Raw genomic sequence first — 15,188 nt, forward strand, 5'->3', positions numbered from 1 at the left:
TCTTTAAATATCATTCTAACTATAAAGATTACCCGTTTTTGTAAATGAAATACATCTCTAGTTGAAGTTTGATGAAGGTTATATTGTGTGTATAACTTATCAGAGATGGGTACTGGTTTACCATGAATCACCGATGAATCACCCTATGTCTTTTGAAATGATTGTGTTAGTCACTCCTTTTAGTTTGTTATGTTAAATTTCACTGATAATTATGTATATTACATTAACTTGGCATTTATAGATTAAGCACCTCACATGATATATTTAAATTGTTGCCTACTAAGTTTGGGAAAGATTTTATAATAAAATAATTATGTCTGTGTCCAAAAAGGATATTAATTTTTTTCTCTTGCAAGAGCTTATCTGGTTTTAGTACCTGTACTAACTTCTTGGTCGGCCATCTTGGTTTGTCAGAAGTATTAAATGCTAGTCAAACAAAGTAAGTCACAAAATCTTTTTTCCTCTTTAATTTACTGGATATTTGTGAAACTGATATTATTTCTACTGGAAATATTTCATAAAACTCCACAGTGAGGCTGGGACACAAAAAGAAGGTTGTTTATAAATACAAAACTTTCCTTCATGGATGTGTCACCATGTTAAATTACTTTGTGAATGTATTCCATCTGTTTCCACAACCGATTTTACCTAAGCAATCTGTGGTTAATATACAAGTACCTGAGACAACATTCTAAAAGTCAAGTTAAATATTTGAGCTCATGGTTTCAGATCATTTTAAGAGGATTCCATTGCTTTTGAATACCAGGTCATTCAGACCTGCCTGATTTAGACCATGGGGTGAAACAAAGATTCCTCCTTCATAGCAGCCAGGAGGAGAGACAGAGGCAGGCAGCAGGAGAGAGAGAAAGAGAGAAGGGGGCGGGGCACAAGTTACATTCTCTTCAGTCATGCCCCTAGTGACCACTTTGTGTACCATGTTTGTCTGGAAAACACTATGATAGGCCTTAATGAAATCTTCCTGTAGAATTTTTCACTAAAACCATATGGCCTTGGTTTTTTTGAGGGGTGGGGAAGAATTTTAATTACTACTCCTGTTTCAGAAGGTGTTAATCGTTGTGTTTAAATTGCTTTTCTGATCTGGATTTAACTTGAGTAAGGGGTACCTATTGAGAAAATTATCCATTTTTTTTAGATTTTGCTATTTAGTTGAGTAAAATGCTTTAAAATATTTCTTTATTCTCTAAATTTTCTCAATGTTGTTATCTTCAACTTTCCATCTCTAACTTTGTTAAATTAGATATTCTTTCTTCTCCAATTAGTTAATTCAGATAAGGGTTTGTCAATCTTAATTGATTTTCTCAAAGAACCAACTCTTTGCTCCATTGATTCTTTGTATTGTATTCTCTTTGTGTCTATTGTAATGATTTCAGCCCTGAGTTTGACTATTTATTAATGTCTATTCCTTTCAAGTGTGATTTGAGCTCTTCTTTTTGTTCTGGACTGTTCACGTGTAATGTTAAGCTACTAATATGAGTTTTTTCCTTTTATTTTTTTTTACATAGGCAATTAGAGCTACAAACTTGTATCTTAGAACCACTTTCACTTTTTCTCATAAGTTTGGATTTAGTTTCATTCAATTCTAGAAAGTCTTTAATTTCTTTCTGTGCCCACCCACTTTTTTTTTTAAATTCACTAATGAGTTATGCATTTTCCACAAGTTTGTAAGTTTCCTGTTGTAGTTGATATCCAGCTTTTATCCTTGTGGTCAAATGAGATGAAGGAAGTTATTTCAGTTTTCTTGTTTCTGTTGATAATTTAATGTGTCTGAGTATATGGTCAATTTTGAACAAAGTTCCATGAGGTGCTGAGAAGAAGGTATATTTGTTTGTGTTGTATGAAATGTTCTGTAATACCTTTTAAGTCCATTTGGTTCTCTATTTAATTTTGTCTGACTGGCCCATCCTTTAGTGAAAGTAGGGTATTAAAGTCACCCATTATCAGTGTGTGACTCTCAATATATGATTTTAAGCTATAGTAGTGTGTATGTGTGTGTGTGTGTTAACTTGGTTGCCCTTGTGTTTGACACACAGATGTTAAGAACGTCCTTCTAATGCATTTTTCCTTTGATGAGTGAATAGTGTCCTTCCCTATCTCATCTGATTAGTTTTGGTTTGAAGTCTATTTTGTCAGATATTAAAATGGCTATACTAGCTTGCTTCTTGTGTCTATTTACTTTGAATATCTTTTTCTATCCCCTACCTAGAAGTGATACTATTCTTGATGTTGAAGTGTGTTTCTTAGATGTAGAAGCAGGATGGATCCTGTTTTCACATCAATTGTGTTAGTCTGTGTCATTTTATTAGGGAGAATTGATGTTAAAAGATATCAAAAAGCATTGTTTATTGATTCCTGATATTTAATTGGTGGTGGTGATGTGTGTGTGTGTGTGTGTGTGTGTGTGTGTGTGTGTGTGTGTTACCCTTTTTGAATTGCTGGTCTGGGACCATTCATTCTTTGTGTTTTCTGGCCCAATCTATTTTCACTGGAGATGGGAGCAGAGAGGGAGCAGGTGATTTGCAACAGAGCTTGGGTGGAGCTCCACCATGTTGGATTTGAAGGAGAGGAGGGAGAAGTGAAGATCTGAAGTTAGTTTCCCGGAGGCTTCCCTGGGCAGAGTCAAAGATGCCTTCTTATACCAAATAAGCAATATCGAGTGTCTAAAAAATTATGTATACCATCTGTTTGCCTGTCTTTGGCTCAAGGGCTCAATTCTCCTTTGTGTTGTTCAAATGTCACAGGATGAGACAAGTGAGATTCTTTCCTTATTTTGGAAAGAGATTTCTTCAGAGCCTACAACTAGTGTGAATAGCCTGTAAATTGAATTCGGATTCTTGAGCTCTGTGTTTTTACCACATCATCTAAAGAAGTGTCGCTGTGCACATAACTGTTGAATTCTAGTTTAAAATTGGTCTCTGAACTCTCAGAGCTGTTAAGACTTAGGTAAAAAAATTTCTACTAGAAGAGTTTTGTGTAATATACCAAAATCCATATCCTTATTTTTGGAGAAAACATTATTTGACCTCTTAAAAGATATCTGTGACAGCTATTTTTGGTTGTCAACTTGATTACATCTGGAATTAACCAAATTTTATAACTGGAGGGTATACCTGTGAGAATTTTTTGCTTAACTTGAAGTAGGAAAGTCCATTCCTAATATGGAGATTTTTGAGGCAGGAAGATATACCTTTAACCCAGATTTTTAGATGTGTGAAAAGACACACCTTTAATCCAGATTTTGAGATAGGAAGACACCTGTATTACACCTGTAATTTGAACCACAAATTCTGTTGGCCTACATAGGGATGTGGAAGAAGAAAGACATTCTGTTTGCCTGCTTGGCCTTGCCTTGCTAGCAAACCCATTCCTTCATTAGCATTAGAGCCTATGTCTTTGGAATTCCAGTATACACTGAAGTACAGCTGAGACATCTGTCTTGTGGACTAAGAACCCCTGGATTTTTGGACTTTCCATTCACAGCCAGTCATTATTGGAATGAAGCCTCTAAGTCATTCTAAAATCATATATATATATATATATATATGATATATATATGGAGAGAGAGAGAATTATTATATAAATTCTGTTACTCCAGAGAACTCTGACTAATAAAATATCCATAACGGTTTTAGAGAATTTATACATACTATCATAATTTTAGTGCTATTATTAATAATATTATAATTACTTGAATGCCTATAGGTTTCAGTCATTGTATATATTTTTCTTATTTTGGTCTTATAGAAACAAGCATTTTTTTTCCATCATCCAGAAATTATTGGGTTGTATTAGGTACCAGACACCATCCTAGAGATGTATAATATCTCTGACTTAAGAGATAAAGAAACAAACCTTTTTTCCTTATTGGCAACAACTTATGAGTGTAGAAACAAAATCAAGTCTAGGTCAGTTCTGTAAAATGGTCTCTCAGGATTTTGGGGGGGAAGGATAGGTAAGAGGAAGAAACTGCTAAGGTATTTCATAAAGTGTGTGAGGTAAGTGCCTTATTAGCCAGGCAGTTTCCATTTAAGCTAAAGAGACATTTCCCAGTCTGTGACAGTCTGGGAAGGAAGGAAGGAAGGAAGGAAGGAAGGAAGGAAGGAAGGAAGGAAGGAAGGAAGAAAAAAAGGGAAAGAAAGACTAAAGCAAATTTCCGTTTCATTTTCTTTCCTCCTTGGCCAAGCCAAATTCTGTTGCACTGCTTTTCTGTGATGTAGAAAGCAGTTTTAAGTTTTTCCTTTGTCCACACTACACTTCCTGAGTTTGGAGCACACATCACTAATTTCTATGTTGCCTTTCTTTGTCTCATTGCCATTTTCAGAAGGTGCACTCTGAAGATGCTCTCAATTTAGACATGGGTGTGTTTGATATGGGAGAAAAGGCATTGTGTAGTGTTGTTGTAAAAATATATAAATAAAGAGTATTGGTGTCCTTTACCCCGCTAGGTCTGTACCGCGGTGTCCCAAGATATCTGCTAGATATCTTGGCGGAAACACAGCCCAGCTGCACACTTTCCCTCACATAAAAGAACACACAACACAATAATCTTAGATCTAATTGGTAAGATATAATTGCCCACTTAAACATACAAAGCCCAGTACCATCCATCCCTTAAGAACATTAATAACAACCTGTAAATACACAGAGCAGAATCTTAACATCACCTGCCATGGCTTCTCCCCTCTCTCTGTCTCCTCTTCTCTAGCCCCAGTCTTCTCCTCTTCCTTCAAACTTCTCTCCAGCCCATCCTTCCTTCTCCTCCAATGACAGGCCTCCTTCTATCCTGTACCTGCCCCTCACCAGTACTTTACAAATTCAAAGGAGAGGTGGTTCTGGTGAAGTCACCTGAGTCCTGAGTAGTGACTAGGCAACTGTCCTTGGGGCAGTGGAATTAGCATCAAAATACAATAACTTCAGGGCAAACCACAACAGTGTAGTAGCAGCAGCCTAGCATCTCACAGAGCAACCACAGAGGGACATCCTTATTTTTCCCTGAGCTAAATGTTCTGCCCCTTTAGCAAACTCTGATTCCAAGGGACCTTGAGTAAGAAAAAAGTCCATGCTGCTCTATATGTATTCACTAAATACCTTGAGGTGCCTCTGAAAATTTCTTAAGTTAGTCCTTTTGTCTTATCTACCTGAAATACAAGCAGTCTTTAACCAGTGCTAAATTTAGTCTCTAAAAGTTCCACCAGAGAACTACTAAAGCTGATAAACAACTTCAGCAAAGTGGCTGGGTATAAAATTAACTCAAATAAATCAGTTGCCTTCCTCTATACTAAAGAGAAACAAGCCGAGAAAGAAATTAGGGAAATGACACCCTTCATAATAGACCCAAATAATATAAAGTACCTCGGTGTGACTTTAACAAAGCAAGTAAAAGATCTGTACAATAAGAACTTCAAGACACTGAAGAAGGAAATTGAAGAAGACCTCAGAAGATGGAAAGATCTCCCATGCTCATGGATTGGCAGGATTAATATAGTAAAAATGGCCATTTTACCAAAAGCAATCTACAGATTCAATGCAATCCCCATCAAAATACCAATCCAATTCTTCAAAGAATTAGACAGAACAATTTGCAAATTCATCTGGAATAACAAAAAACCCAGGATAGCTAAAGCTATCCTCAACAATAAAAGGACTTCAGGGGGAATCACTATCCCTGAACTCAAGCAGTATTACAGAGCAATAGTGATAAAAACTGCATGGTATTGGTACAGAGACAGACAGATAGACCAATGGAATAGAATTGAAGACCCAGAAATGAACCCACACACCTATGGTCACTTGATTTTTGACAAAGGAGCCAAAACCATCAAATGGAAAAAAGATAGCATTTTCAGCAAATGGTGCTGGTTCAACTGGAGGTCAACATGTAGAAGAATGCAGATCGATCCATGCTTATCTCCCTGTACAAAGCTTAAGTCCAAGTGGATCAAGGACCTCCACATCAAACCAGACACACTCAAACTAGTAGAAGAAAAACTAGGGAAGCATCTGGAACACATGGGCACTGGAAAAAATTTCCTAAACAAAACACCAATGGCTTACGCTCTAAGATCAAGAATCGACAAATGGGATCTCATAAAACTGCAAAGCTTCTGTAAGGCAAAGGACACTGTGGTTAGGACAAAAAGGCAACCAACAGATTGGGAAAAGATCTTTACCAATCCTACAACAGATAGAGGCCTTATATCCAAAATATACAAAGAACTCAAGAAGTTAGACCGCAGGGAAACAAATAACCCTATTAAAAAATCGGGTTCAGAGCTAAACAAAGAATTCACAGCTGAGGAATGCCCAATGGCTGAGAAACACCTAAAGAAATGTTCAACATCTTTAGTCATAAGGGAAATGCAAATCAAAACAACCCTGAGATTTCACCTCACACCAGTGAGAATGGCTAAGATCAAAAACTCAGGGTACAACAGATGCTGGCGAGGATGTGGAGAAAGAGGAACACTCACTCCTCCATTGTTGGTGGGATTGCAAACTGGTACAACCATTCTGGAAATCAGTCTGGAGGATCCTCAGAAAATTGGACATTGAACTGCCTGAGGATCCAGCTATACCTCTCTTGGGCATATACCCAAAAGATGCCCCAACATATAAAAAAGACACGTGCTCCACTATGTTCATTGCAGCCTTATTTATAATAGCCAGAAGCTGGAAAGAACCCAGATGCCCTTCAACAGAGGAATGGATACAGAAAATGTGGTACATCTACACAATGGAATATTACTCAGCTATCAAAAACAACGACTTTATGAAATTCGTAGGCAAATGGTTGGAACTGGAAAACATCATCCTGAGTGAGCTAACCCAATCACAGAAAGACATACATGGTATGCACTCATTGATAAGTGGCTATTAGCCCAAATGCTTGAATTACCCTAGATCCCTAGAACAAAGGAAACTCAAGACGGATGATCAAAATGTGAATGCTTCACTCGTTCTTTAAAAGGGGAACAAGAATACCCTTGGCAGGGAAGAGAGAGGCAAAGATTAAAACAGAGACTGAAGGAACACCCATTCAGAGCCTGCCCCACATGTGGCCCATGCATATACAGCCACCCAATTAGACAAGATGGATGAAGCAAAGAAGTGCAGACCGACAGGAGCCGGATGTAGATCGCTCCTGAGAGACACAGCCAGAATACAGCAAATACAGAGGCGAATGCCAGCAGCAAACCACTGAACTGAGAATAGGACCCCCGTTGAAGGAATCAGAGAAAGAACTGGAAGAGCTTGAAGGGGCTCGGGACCCCATATGTACAACAATGCCAAGCAACCAGAGTTTCCAGGGACTAAGCCACTACCTAAAGACTATACATGGACTGACCCTGGACTCTGACCTCATAGGTAGCAATGAATATCCTAGTTAGAGCACCAGTGGAAGGGGAAGCCCTGGGTCCTGCTAAGACTGAACCCCCAGTGAACTAGACTGGTGGGGGGAGGGCGGCAATGGGGGGAGGGTTGGGAGGGGAACACCCATAAGGAAGGGGAGGGGGGAGGGGGATGTTTGCCCGGAAGCCGGGAAAGGGAATAACACTCGAAATGTATATAAGAAATACTCAAGTTAATAAAAAAAAATTGGAAAAAAAAAACCCTTGTTTTTTTTTTATATTCTGTTTTGTAATCTTAACAGAAGTCCTTTTAATTTTGTCAAAAGAATGGATATTTTTAAAATAGTTTTTATTAGCATTTCATTACTGTTATCTCCTTCAGCAATGCACTTCTGAAACCTTTCAAAGATCTGCTGTCTCGTTCACATTTTCAAAGGAGATTTCTTTTGTTCCCTCTCTCTAACAAGCAGACAGAGAGGCTCAGCAATGGGCTTTTGTGGCTTGTTCACCCTGTAGGACGAGTTCAGACCTCTGGAGAACAATTTTAGTCAGGGCATCTTCAATTCTCCACCTTGAAGAAATTAAGATTAATCTTTGTTCCATTTTTCCACTATACATTCAAAACAGAACTCAAAGTTACAAGGAAACAGCAGTTGGAGGTCTAACTGGTAAATAGGTCTTCCGCTTCACTTCATTTTGTGCATTTCTGTGTATGTGTATATTGGCATGCATCAGTACAAGTGTGTGTGTGTGTGTGTGTGTGTGTGTGTGTGTGTGTGTGTGTGTGTAGGTCTTATGAGACACAATCCCCAAATACCTACTTATCACAGGTAGAGGACCAACAACAAACTATAGATCTTCCGTAGAGTATGGGTGAGGGGATGTATACAAAACAGAAATGTCTCAAAATCAGCTATACCATCAAAAACCCATCCTGGCATGGGTGACAGATCATGAAATTTGGAGACCTGGATCTCACTTCATACCCTATAGAAAGCACAGCAAGCTGGTGTCTTTTCCTGGCAGCTCCAAGTTTGTCTGAGCCTCCTCCAGGAAGGCTTCTTCCAGGCAGCTCGGCAGGTCTCAAAGTCTCTCCTGTCTACTGTCATGACGAAGGGGACTAGTGAACTTTCAATTATCAGTGGCTCCGTAAGCTCATTTGAATTGTTTAGGTCCTATATTAAGGCGCTTTTCTCCAGTATGGATTGTATCATCTTATAGAATAGAAAATTGTCTTTTCTTTCTGTGAAAATCCCACCTTGAAGAGCTTCTATCCAAATTGCTACACAACAGCAGAAGGGCATGCACCTGTGTGCCAGAAGTGAATCTATGGTGTCAGTACTTAGGACTCATCCAATTTGTTTTTTTTTACACAGGGCCTAACATTGTGCTGAAGCCTTATTAATCTGCCTGAGTATCTTTGAACAGCTTCTACTTGAGTTCTAGGGTTCAAATTCAAATCTTCACAGTTGTGGGGCAAGTACTTTATAAACTGGTCTTCTTTCCCAGACCTACTTCAGGGTTTATGTTCTTCATTATGTGTCAACTTCCTTACATATGGTAGAGATATGTATGTATGTATGTGTGTGTGTGTGTGTGTGTGTGTGTGTGTGTGTATCTCTGTGAGATTTATTTATTAATTAATTTATTGGTGGAAATATATATATTTGTTGTCTTTGAGATTTCATTTTTATTTATTTATTAATTTATTGCTGTCAGTGAATCTGATATCTGGAGGCACAGGATTTCATACATTAGACCTAGAAGTGTAAGCATATTTTCTTATGTGTCTTCAGACAATATCTACAGTTAAATAAATGATAGCTAGCATGTGCTCTTTGGATAGAGATGGAAACCAGGCTTAATAACAGAACACAATTTTTTTTCTGTGTCTTATCTGGCCTGAAAGCCATTGTAAAAGCAATGAAAAATCATGGGTGGTGCAATAAGGCTTAGAAAATTAGAGAAAACCTATTGTGTGCTAAGAATTAAATATATAAAGTAAATGGTAAAATAAAGAACCTTTGTCTTTGTATGAAAATCTTCGTTACATCCATCTTTAGTGGTTTTGATATATTCCTACTCAAATATGAGATGGATCTTTTTTATAGGTATGAATTGCCATGAAATTTCAATCTTTGCTTTAATGAACTTTCTCTCTCTCTCTCTCTCTCTCTCTCTCAGATCTCTTTAGTTGGTTCTCTTTTAAATTAGTCTCAGTTTGTTCCATGTTCTAGAACACTCTTTCCTTCCGGTCTTCTCTCCCCTACTCAGACCTGCTGGATCATCCTAGTCACAGACTTCATCCTTCCTCTATTTTTCACCAAAACTCAAGTACTTTTCATTGATTATAAAAGATAAAGCACTATATTCTTATAGAAATTGCCTTATTCTCCTCTAAAATCTCCTTGCAAGAACAAGGCGGTATATGAAAAGTGTTGGAGGCTTGAAATAAGGAGAGCAAAGGGTTAAAAGCTTGCTGAGTAGCATTTATTGTTAAAATGCAGAGTGCAGGATGAGTAAGACAAGGGAGTCTTTCTAGTTACAGCAAATGGTGATGTATCTTCCCTGTTGTTTGACTGTGAATTTGATGGAAATAAATATTGAAACAAAGTCCATGGAGTATAACAGGATCTATTTTTAGTCTTAGAATGTTGTACCCTGGAACGGGTAAGATTCTGAAAGACTATATAAGGACAAATTGATGCTGGTTCAAAGGGCAAAGTGACTCTGGAAATGGTTGACCTCCATGTACATTCTGTGGCACACCTGTGACTCCTAATTAATTAATTAAATGAAGCAAGGAGTTGCTATAATATATTATTCCGAATGTCTATTTTAATCTTAACTTATAAAACAAAATCATAAAAAAATTATATGATTCCTACCCAAGACTATATGGAGTCAAGATATACTATTTCTGAGGACAGTTTTGTATTAGATTTAGGACCCAAAATTTATGAACTCTGTCATAATTGTGTTCGGAGAACCAAAGGAAATAATGTGTGAATAATTCATAGAAACAGAAAACTAATGGTTTATCAAGAAGAAAACGCCAAGAAATACATTGTTCGAAAGGAACCAAATTGAAGCTCTGAAGATTTGAAGTATAATAATTGAAATAAAAGTTCAACCTTGGGCTGTGACAAATGGATTGGATTAGAAGAACAAATCCATTGACCTTGAATCTGTGAGACATGAAAAAAGAAAAACATTAAATAAAATGAATAGAACCCTCTGAAAACACCAGTACAGGAGAACATACGCACATGAAAATAGAAGCCCTCAAAGGAAACAAAATAGACAAAATGAAGGAGAAAAATATATGAAGATCAAATCACTTTTGTTAAAACAAATGGCAGGTCTATTAAAAAGCAAAACCTTCCTATAAGACGAAGAAAACAATAGAGCTAGTGTCTGATCTTTCACCTAAAGCAAAGAAAGTATAAGACATTGGATTATGCTCAAAACGCTGAAGGGGGAAAAGCCTGACTGCCAAGTCTTCTACACCTATAAAAATGTTATTCAAAAATAATGCACTTCCAAAATACACAAAATTTAAGAAGTCATTGGTAGATGTCCCAGAGCTAGACCTTTACTCTTCCGGTCTGATTGCGCAGCCACGGTTGGTCCCTTGCCGTTCCATAGTAGATGTTGCTTCCCCCTGACTGCGGAGTCACTCTGGGTTTCGCTGTAGGATGAAGTCAGACATCTTACCATTTCATTACAATGGTAATTTTGGGCCACAGCTTAATTTTCCAGTAATGTATCAGCTGTATCTGTCCTAGGAGGGAAGTAGACATAAGGGGTAAATCTCTTCACGTGAATCCTATTTGAAGACCTTTCACTTACTAAAGATGACCCCAGTTGAGGAATGGGGCTACTCACTCACCTCAAAAATATTCATCTAGAATTCTTCCTGTCAAAAAGAAGTTCAGGGACAAAGATAGGAGCAAAAATTGAAGGAAAGGCCATCCAGAGACTGCCCCACTTAGGGATCCATCCCATCTGATGACACCAAACCCAGACACTATGGCTGAAGCCAAGAAGTGCTTACCTACAGGAGCCCAGGATAGCTGTCCCTTGAGAGGATCTGCCACAGCCAAACCAATACAGATGCGGATGTACACAGCCAAACGTTGGACTGAGCACAGGGACTCCAATGGGGAAATTAGAGCGAGGACTGTAGGAGCTGAAGGGGTTTGCAACCTCATAGGAAGAACAACAATATTAACCAACTATAATCCCTAGAGCTCCCAGGGACTAAACCACCAGTCAAAGAGTAAACAAGGAGTACCCATGGCTCCAGCTGGATATGTTAACAGAGGGTTGCCTTATCTGGCATCCCTGGGAGGGCAGGCCCTTGGTTCTGTGGCGGCTTGATGACCCAGGATAGGGGAATGCTAGGCCACTGAGGCAGGAGTGGGTGGGTAGGTGGGAGAGCACCCTCACAGAAGCAGGGGGCAAGGGAGGAGATGATAGGGAATTGTGGATGAGAAACTTGGAAGGGGGATAACATTTGAAATGTAAATAAATAAAATAACCAATAAAAAGATGACAAAAGAGAATGTTGCAAGTGGAATCAGTAAAGTTGTAGAACTGAATTGCATGAATTGCTCCATAATTAATCAGAGCTAGACCCACACACCAACATTAGAAGCACCACCTTTTTGAGTTATATTTCCCTTAAATGACAGTACTGTATATATGTTAGCTGGGATTTCAAAATCACAGTTCTACTAGCATCCTGAATGACTCCAGTCTACCATTAAGGGCAGTAAATGAATGAGAAGCCAGAGTATATGGCTCTGTCAACCAGTGACGCTAATGACATTATTTTTCACACAAATCACATGGCAGTTTCTTCATTAGGAACCGGGAAATCAATATTTAAAGCTCCTTAATTTTCAGACCCACAGAGATAAGAGAGCCCGATTCTGTGATGCTGTAACCATGGGAAGTGGATAGCCATATTTCAGTCTACACTGCAAGGTAGTGATAACAAGTGCCACTTAAACACAGCGAAGCAAGGTCCTCATGATTCCACTTGAAAAAAGTTGATCACGAAACAGACATGAAACCTGAGCTAAAACTTCATTACCTTTAAAAGCAGGCCACAGCCGTGCCATCAAAGAATAGCCTTGAAGAACCTTTAGCAAAAGAAAGCAAGTGAGAGGAGGAGAAACTGGGACACCTGCCTCTGGAGATAAAATTCAGCATAATTCCATGAGATCGCAATATGTAGATCCAAGTCAGTGATTCCTTATTCATAATGATGTCTAAAGGCATAGACAAAACACACTTTGTGCTATCTTTACTAATGTAAGGGTCGGGTTTTAAACACAACATACATACACACACTAAAATCTGCTCTAATCAAAGGTTCAGGCTTGTTAGATGTTATGAAAATGGAAAAATGGCTATTAACTTTGCCTTTAAAACTGGGCAGCTAGGCGTCAGCATCCAGACTCCATGCAAACTGCATGATTTACAATTAGATCCATCCGGAAGCCAGAGTGACTTGATGCTACTTCTTGGGAAACAATGCCCGCACGGTACGGTTAGAGGCTTAAATTTTCCAAAGCCTACTTTTCATAAGGGTTCTTAAATGCTTTAACATCCCTTCTAGTCCACCACCCACCAGAGGTAGTAGAAAGGAAAAGTTAATAGAGCAAAGGAGGATTGTACCTGTTTAGCAATGTTTCTTTGGAGCAAATCCCATCTGTGTGGTCAGGATATCAGTTCAGTTCACATGAGTCAGCGGCAGCAGCTCAATCCTCTTGCAAACACAGTAGCAATGCCAGGTCCACCAGAAAAGAAAACACAAGGCTCGGTCGACTGGCCCAAGTCAGTGGCAGCGTCAAGAAGTTGCCAGAACAATACAAATTTTTGGTGCATTTCTCCCCATGAAGTCAGGACAAATGATGACCAACAAAGAGTGGAAAGGTGTACCAATACCACCCAGCATCCTCAGTGAAGACCAGTGTCAGCAAAGCCCAAAAGTGACCAGTAAAGAATGGCAAGGTATACCAATTCCATCCAGCATCGTCCTCTCACCACTGGGCTATATTTATATCCTTTCCAAACATCACGTGTTCTCTCAAGCATCTTCTCTAGCTAAACATCACATTCCCTTTTCCCAGCTGCCTCCAGAAAAACACATCTCTTAGCAAAGCATCCTCCCACATGTCTGCTCCAGCAAAGACATCATCTCATACGACAGTTTCCAAAAAAATCACATGACACAACTAAGTCTCTAAAGAAACCAGAAATGTCTACTTCATACAGTATTAGTGAAATACTATCTGTATTAGCCTCTAACTTTCTACCTTATGGACTTGGTCTCCAGTTGTACCAAGAAACAAATCTCCATTAAACTAGATACTTGCTGAAAAGGGACCTATTGGATCCAATCCTGGCAAAACACTTCAGCCAAAGACATGGCTATCTAGTTCTGGAGTCAAAGTTCTTGGACTGAATCATTGTTGTCCCTGTCTACTGCTTAATGCAGTGTTTGATGCTCTGCTCATAAAGTCAAATTTAATTACTTCTGATGCTTCTGTAGCTTCCGGAGTTTGAAGAGGATACAGCCATTAGAGTGTGTAGCTGTCCTAGAGGCTAAGAGGCTGCAAGTAACATCATTTTGACAATGTAATATGGAAATAAATTGGATTTCTTTTCCAATTAGTGTTTTCATTGTCATTTTTTCCATTGCCTCAGGATTCATATTCCCCAACCATGCTCATTCTCTTTTCTAATTGGAGCATTGTCTTCATAGTCTTCTCTTGGGATCCCACGTTAGTTTTTTCTGACAATCGTAAAAAAAAAAACCACGTACTGAGTGACATACTATTCTGGAGGTTGAGATTCTGAAACCAGCTCTATTGAGCTGAACCCAGACGTTGGAGGAGCACATTTTTACCATTAATAAGCCTTAGTCATTGACCTTCCCTCTCCCTTCTCAGTTTCCATGACTGTCAGCAATTATTGGTTTATAATCATGTTTCTTATGTGTCTCTGTCAATATCGCCCGCCTTTTTCTATGAATGTTCCATGTGTTGAGGCTTAGAACACATCACAACAATCCAGAATAATCACTCTGTCTTAAAAAAAAAACACACACATCTTTCAAGATCCCTTGCCCAAGTGAAATAGGTTTTATGGATTCAGACTTTGTGCTCTAATGCAGTCTACTACAGACTTTGGATCTAATATTTGTTCATTGTTTAGATGTTTGTCCTAGAGTTGATTTTCTATTTCAAATCATGTATGTGCAATTAACTAACATTTCAAATTCAGCACAGTAATGGCTCCTTTATTATCTTAGAATTCACCTACTCTAAGAAATCTCCCTATCACCAACTTACTGATAAATTGTACCTTGGGACCTAGACTTTGAACTACCACCATTAAAACTAGGCATCTGCTTCACTTAAGGTAGCTAAAAATGAGGCTCTCTGACTTTATCTCAATGCTTTATGCTTCTTAGCTAAAATGTCTACTTTATTAAATCACTCCATGCACAATATCCATTCTTCGTTGATCTTGATATGCCTTCTGTTGTCAAGTCACTAGCTGTGTTTTAGCTATTGCTAAGGGACTTTCTGATACCTCAGATCATTCACTTCCTATTTAAAACTGCAAGAGGTGAGTATTTAAATGTTTTTGACATGATTTCCTTTTAGAAAAACAGTAAACAGATTCCCAGGTTGACCCTCAGTCACCTCTGTTTTCCTTTTATCATCTGAGAATCCTCCAGATATCACTCTCATTCTGTGATGCTACACAAATAGTTTATTCACAAAGAGAAATGCCCTGCTG

The 15,188-nt window shown here is 38.5% G+C and overlaps 1 long non-coding RNA gene across 2 annotated transcripts in view; it reads right to left on the minus strand.

Annotated features, from left to right (window-relative positions):
• LOC147999813 (uncharacterized) overlaps positions 1-13,843 on the minus strand; it is an 81,432-nt gene extending 67,589 nt beyond the window's left edge. Inside the window, exons 1-4 of one of the 2 annotated variants that reach the window (XR_015642990.1) lie at positions 13,056-13,843; positions 12,469-12,517; positions 11,425-11,576; positions 9,839-11,151 (exon numbers count right to left, since the gene is read on the minus strand). This is a non-coding gene — a long non-coding RNA (uncharacterized LOC147999813). Of the gene's footprint in view, positions 1-9,838; positions 11,152-11,424; positions 11,577-12,468; positions 12,518-13,055 lie in introns of those variants that run through there. The other variant, XR_015642989.1, reaches the window with a different exon arrangement.
• Positions 13,844-15,188: the final 1,345 nt, after the last annotated feature.

Source organism: Rattus norvegicus, chromosome 18 (assembly GCF_021556685.1).
Source record: "Rattus norvegicus strain SHRSP/BbbUtx chromosome 18, alternate assembly SHRSP_T2T, whole genome shotgun sequence".
In the NCBI taxonomy this organism is placed as follows: domain Eukaryota; kingdom Metazoa; phylum Chordata; class Mammalia; order Rodentia; family Muridae; genus Rattus; species Rattus norvegicus.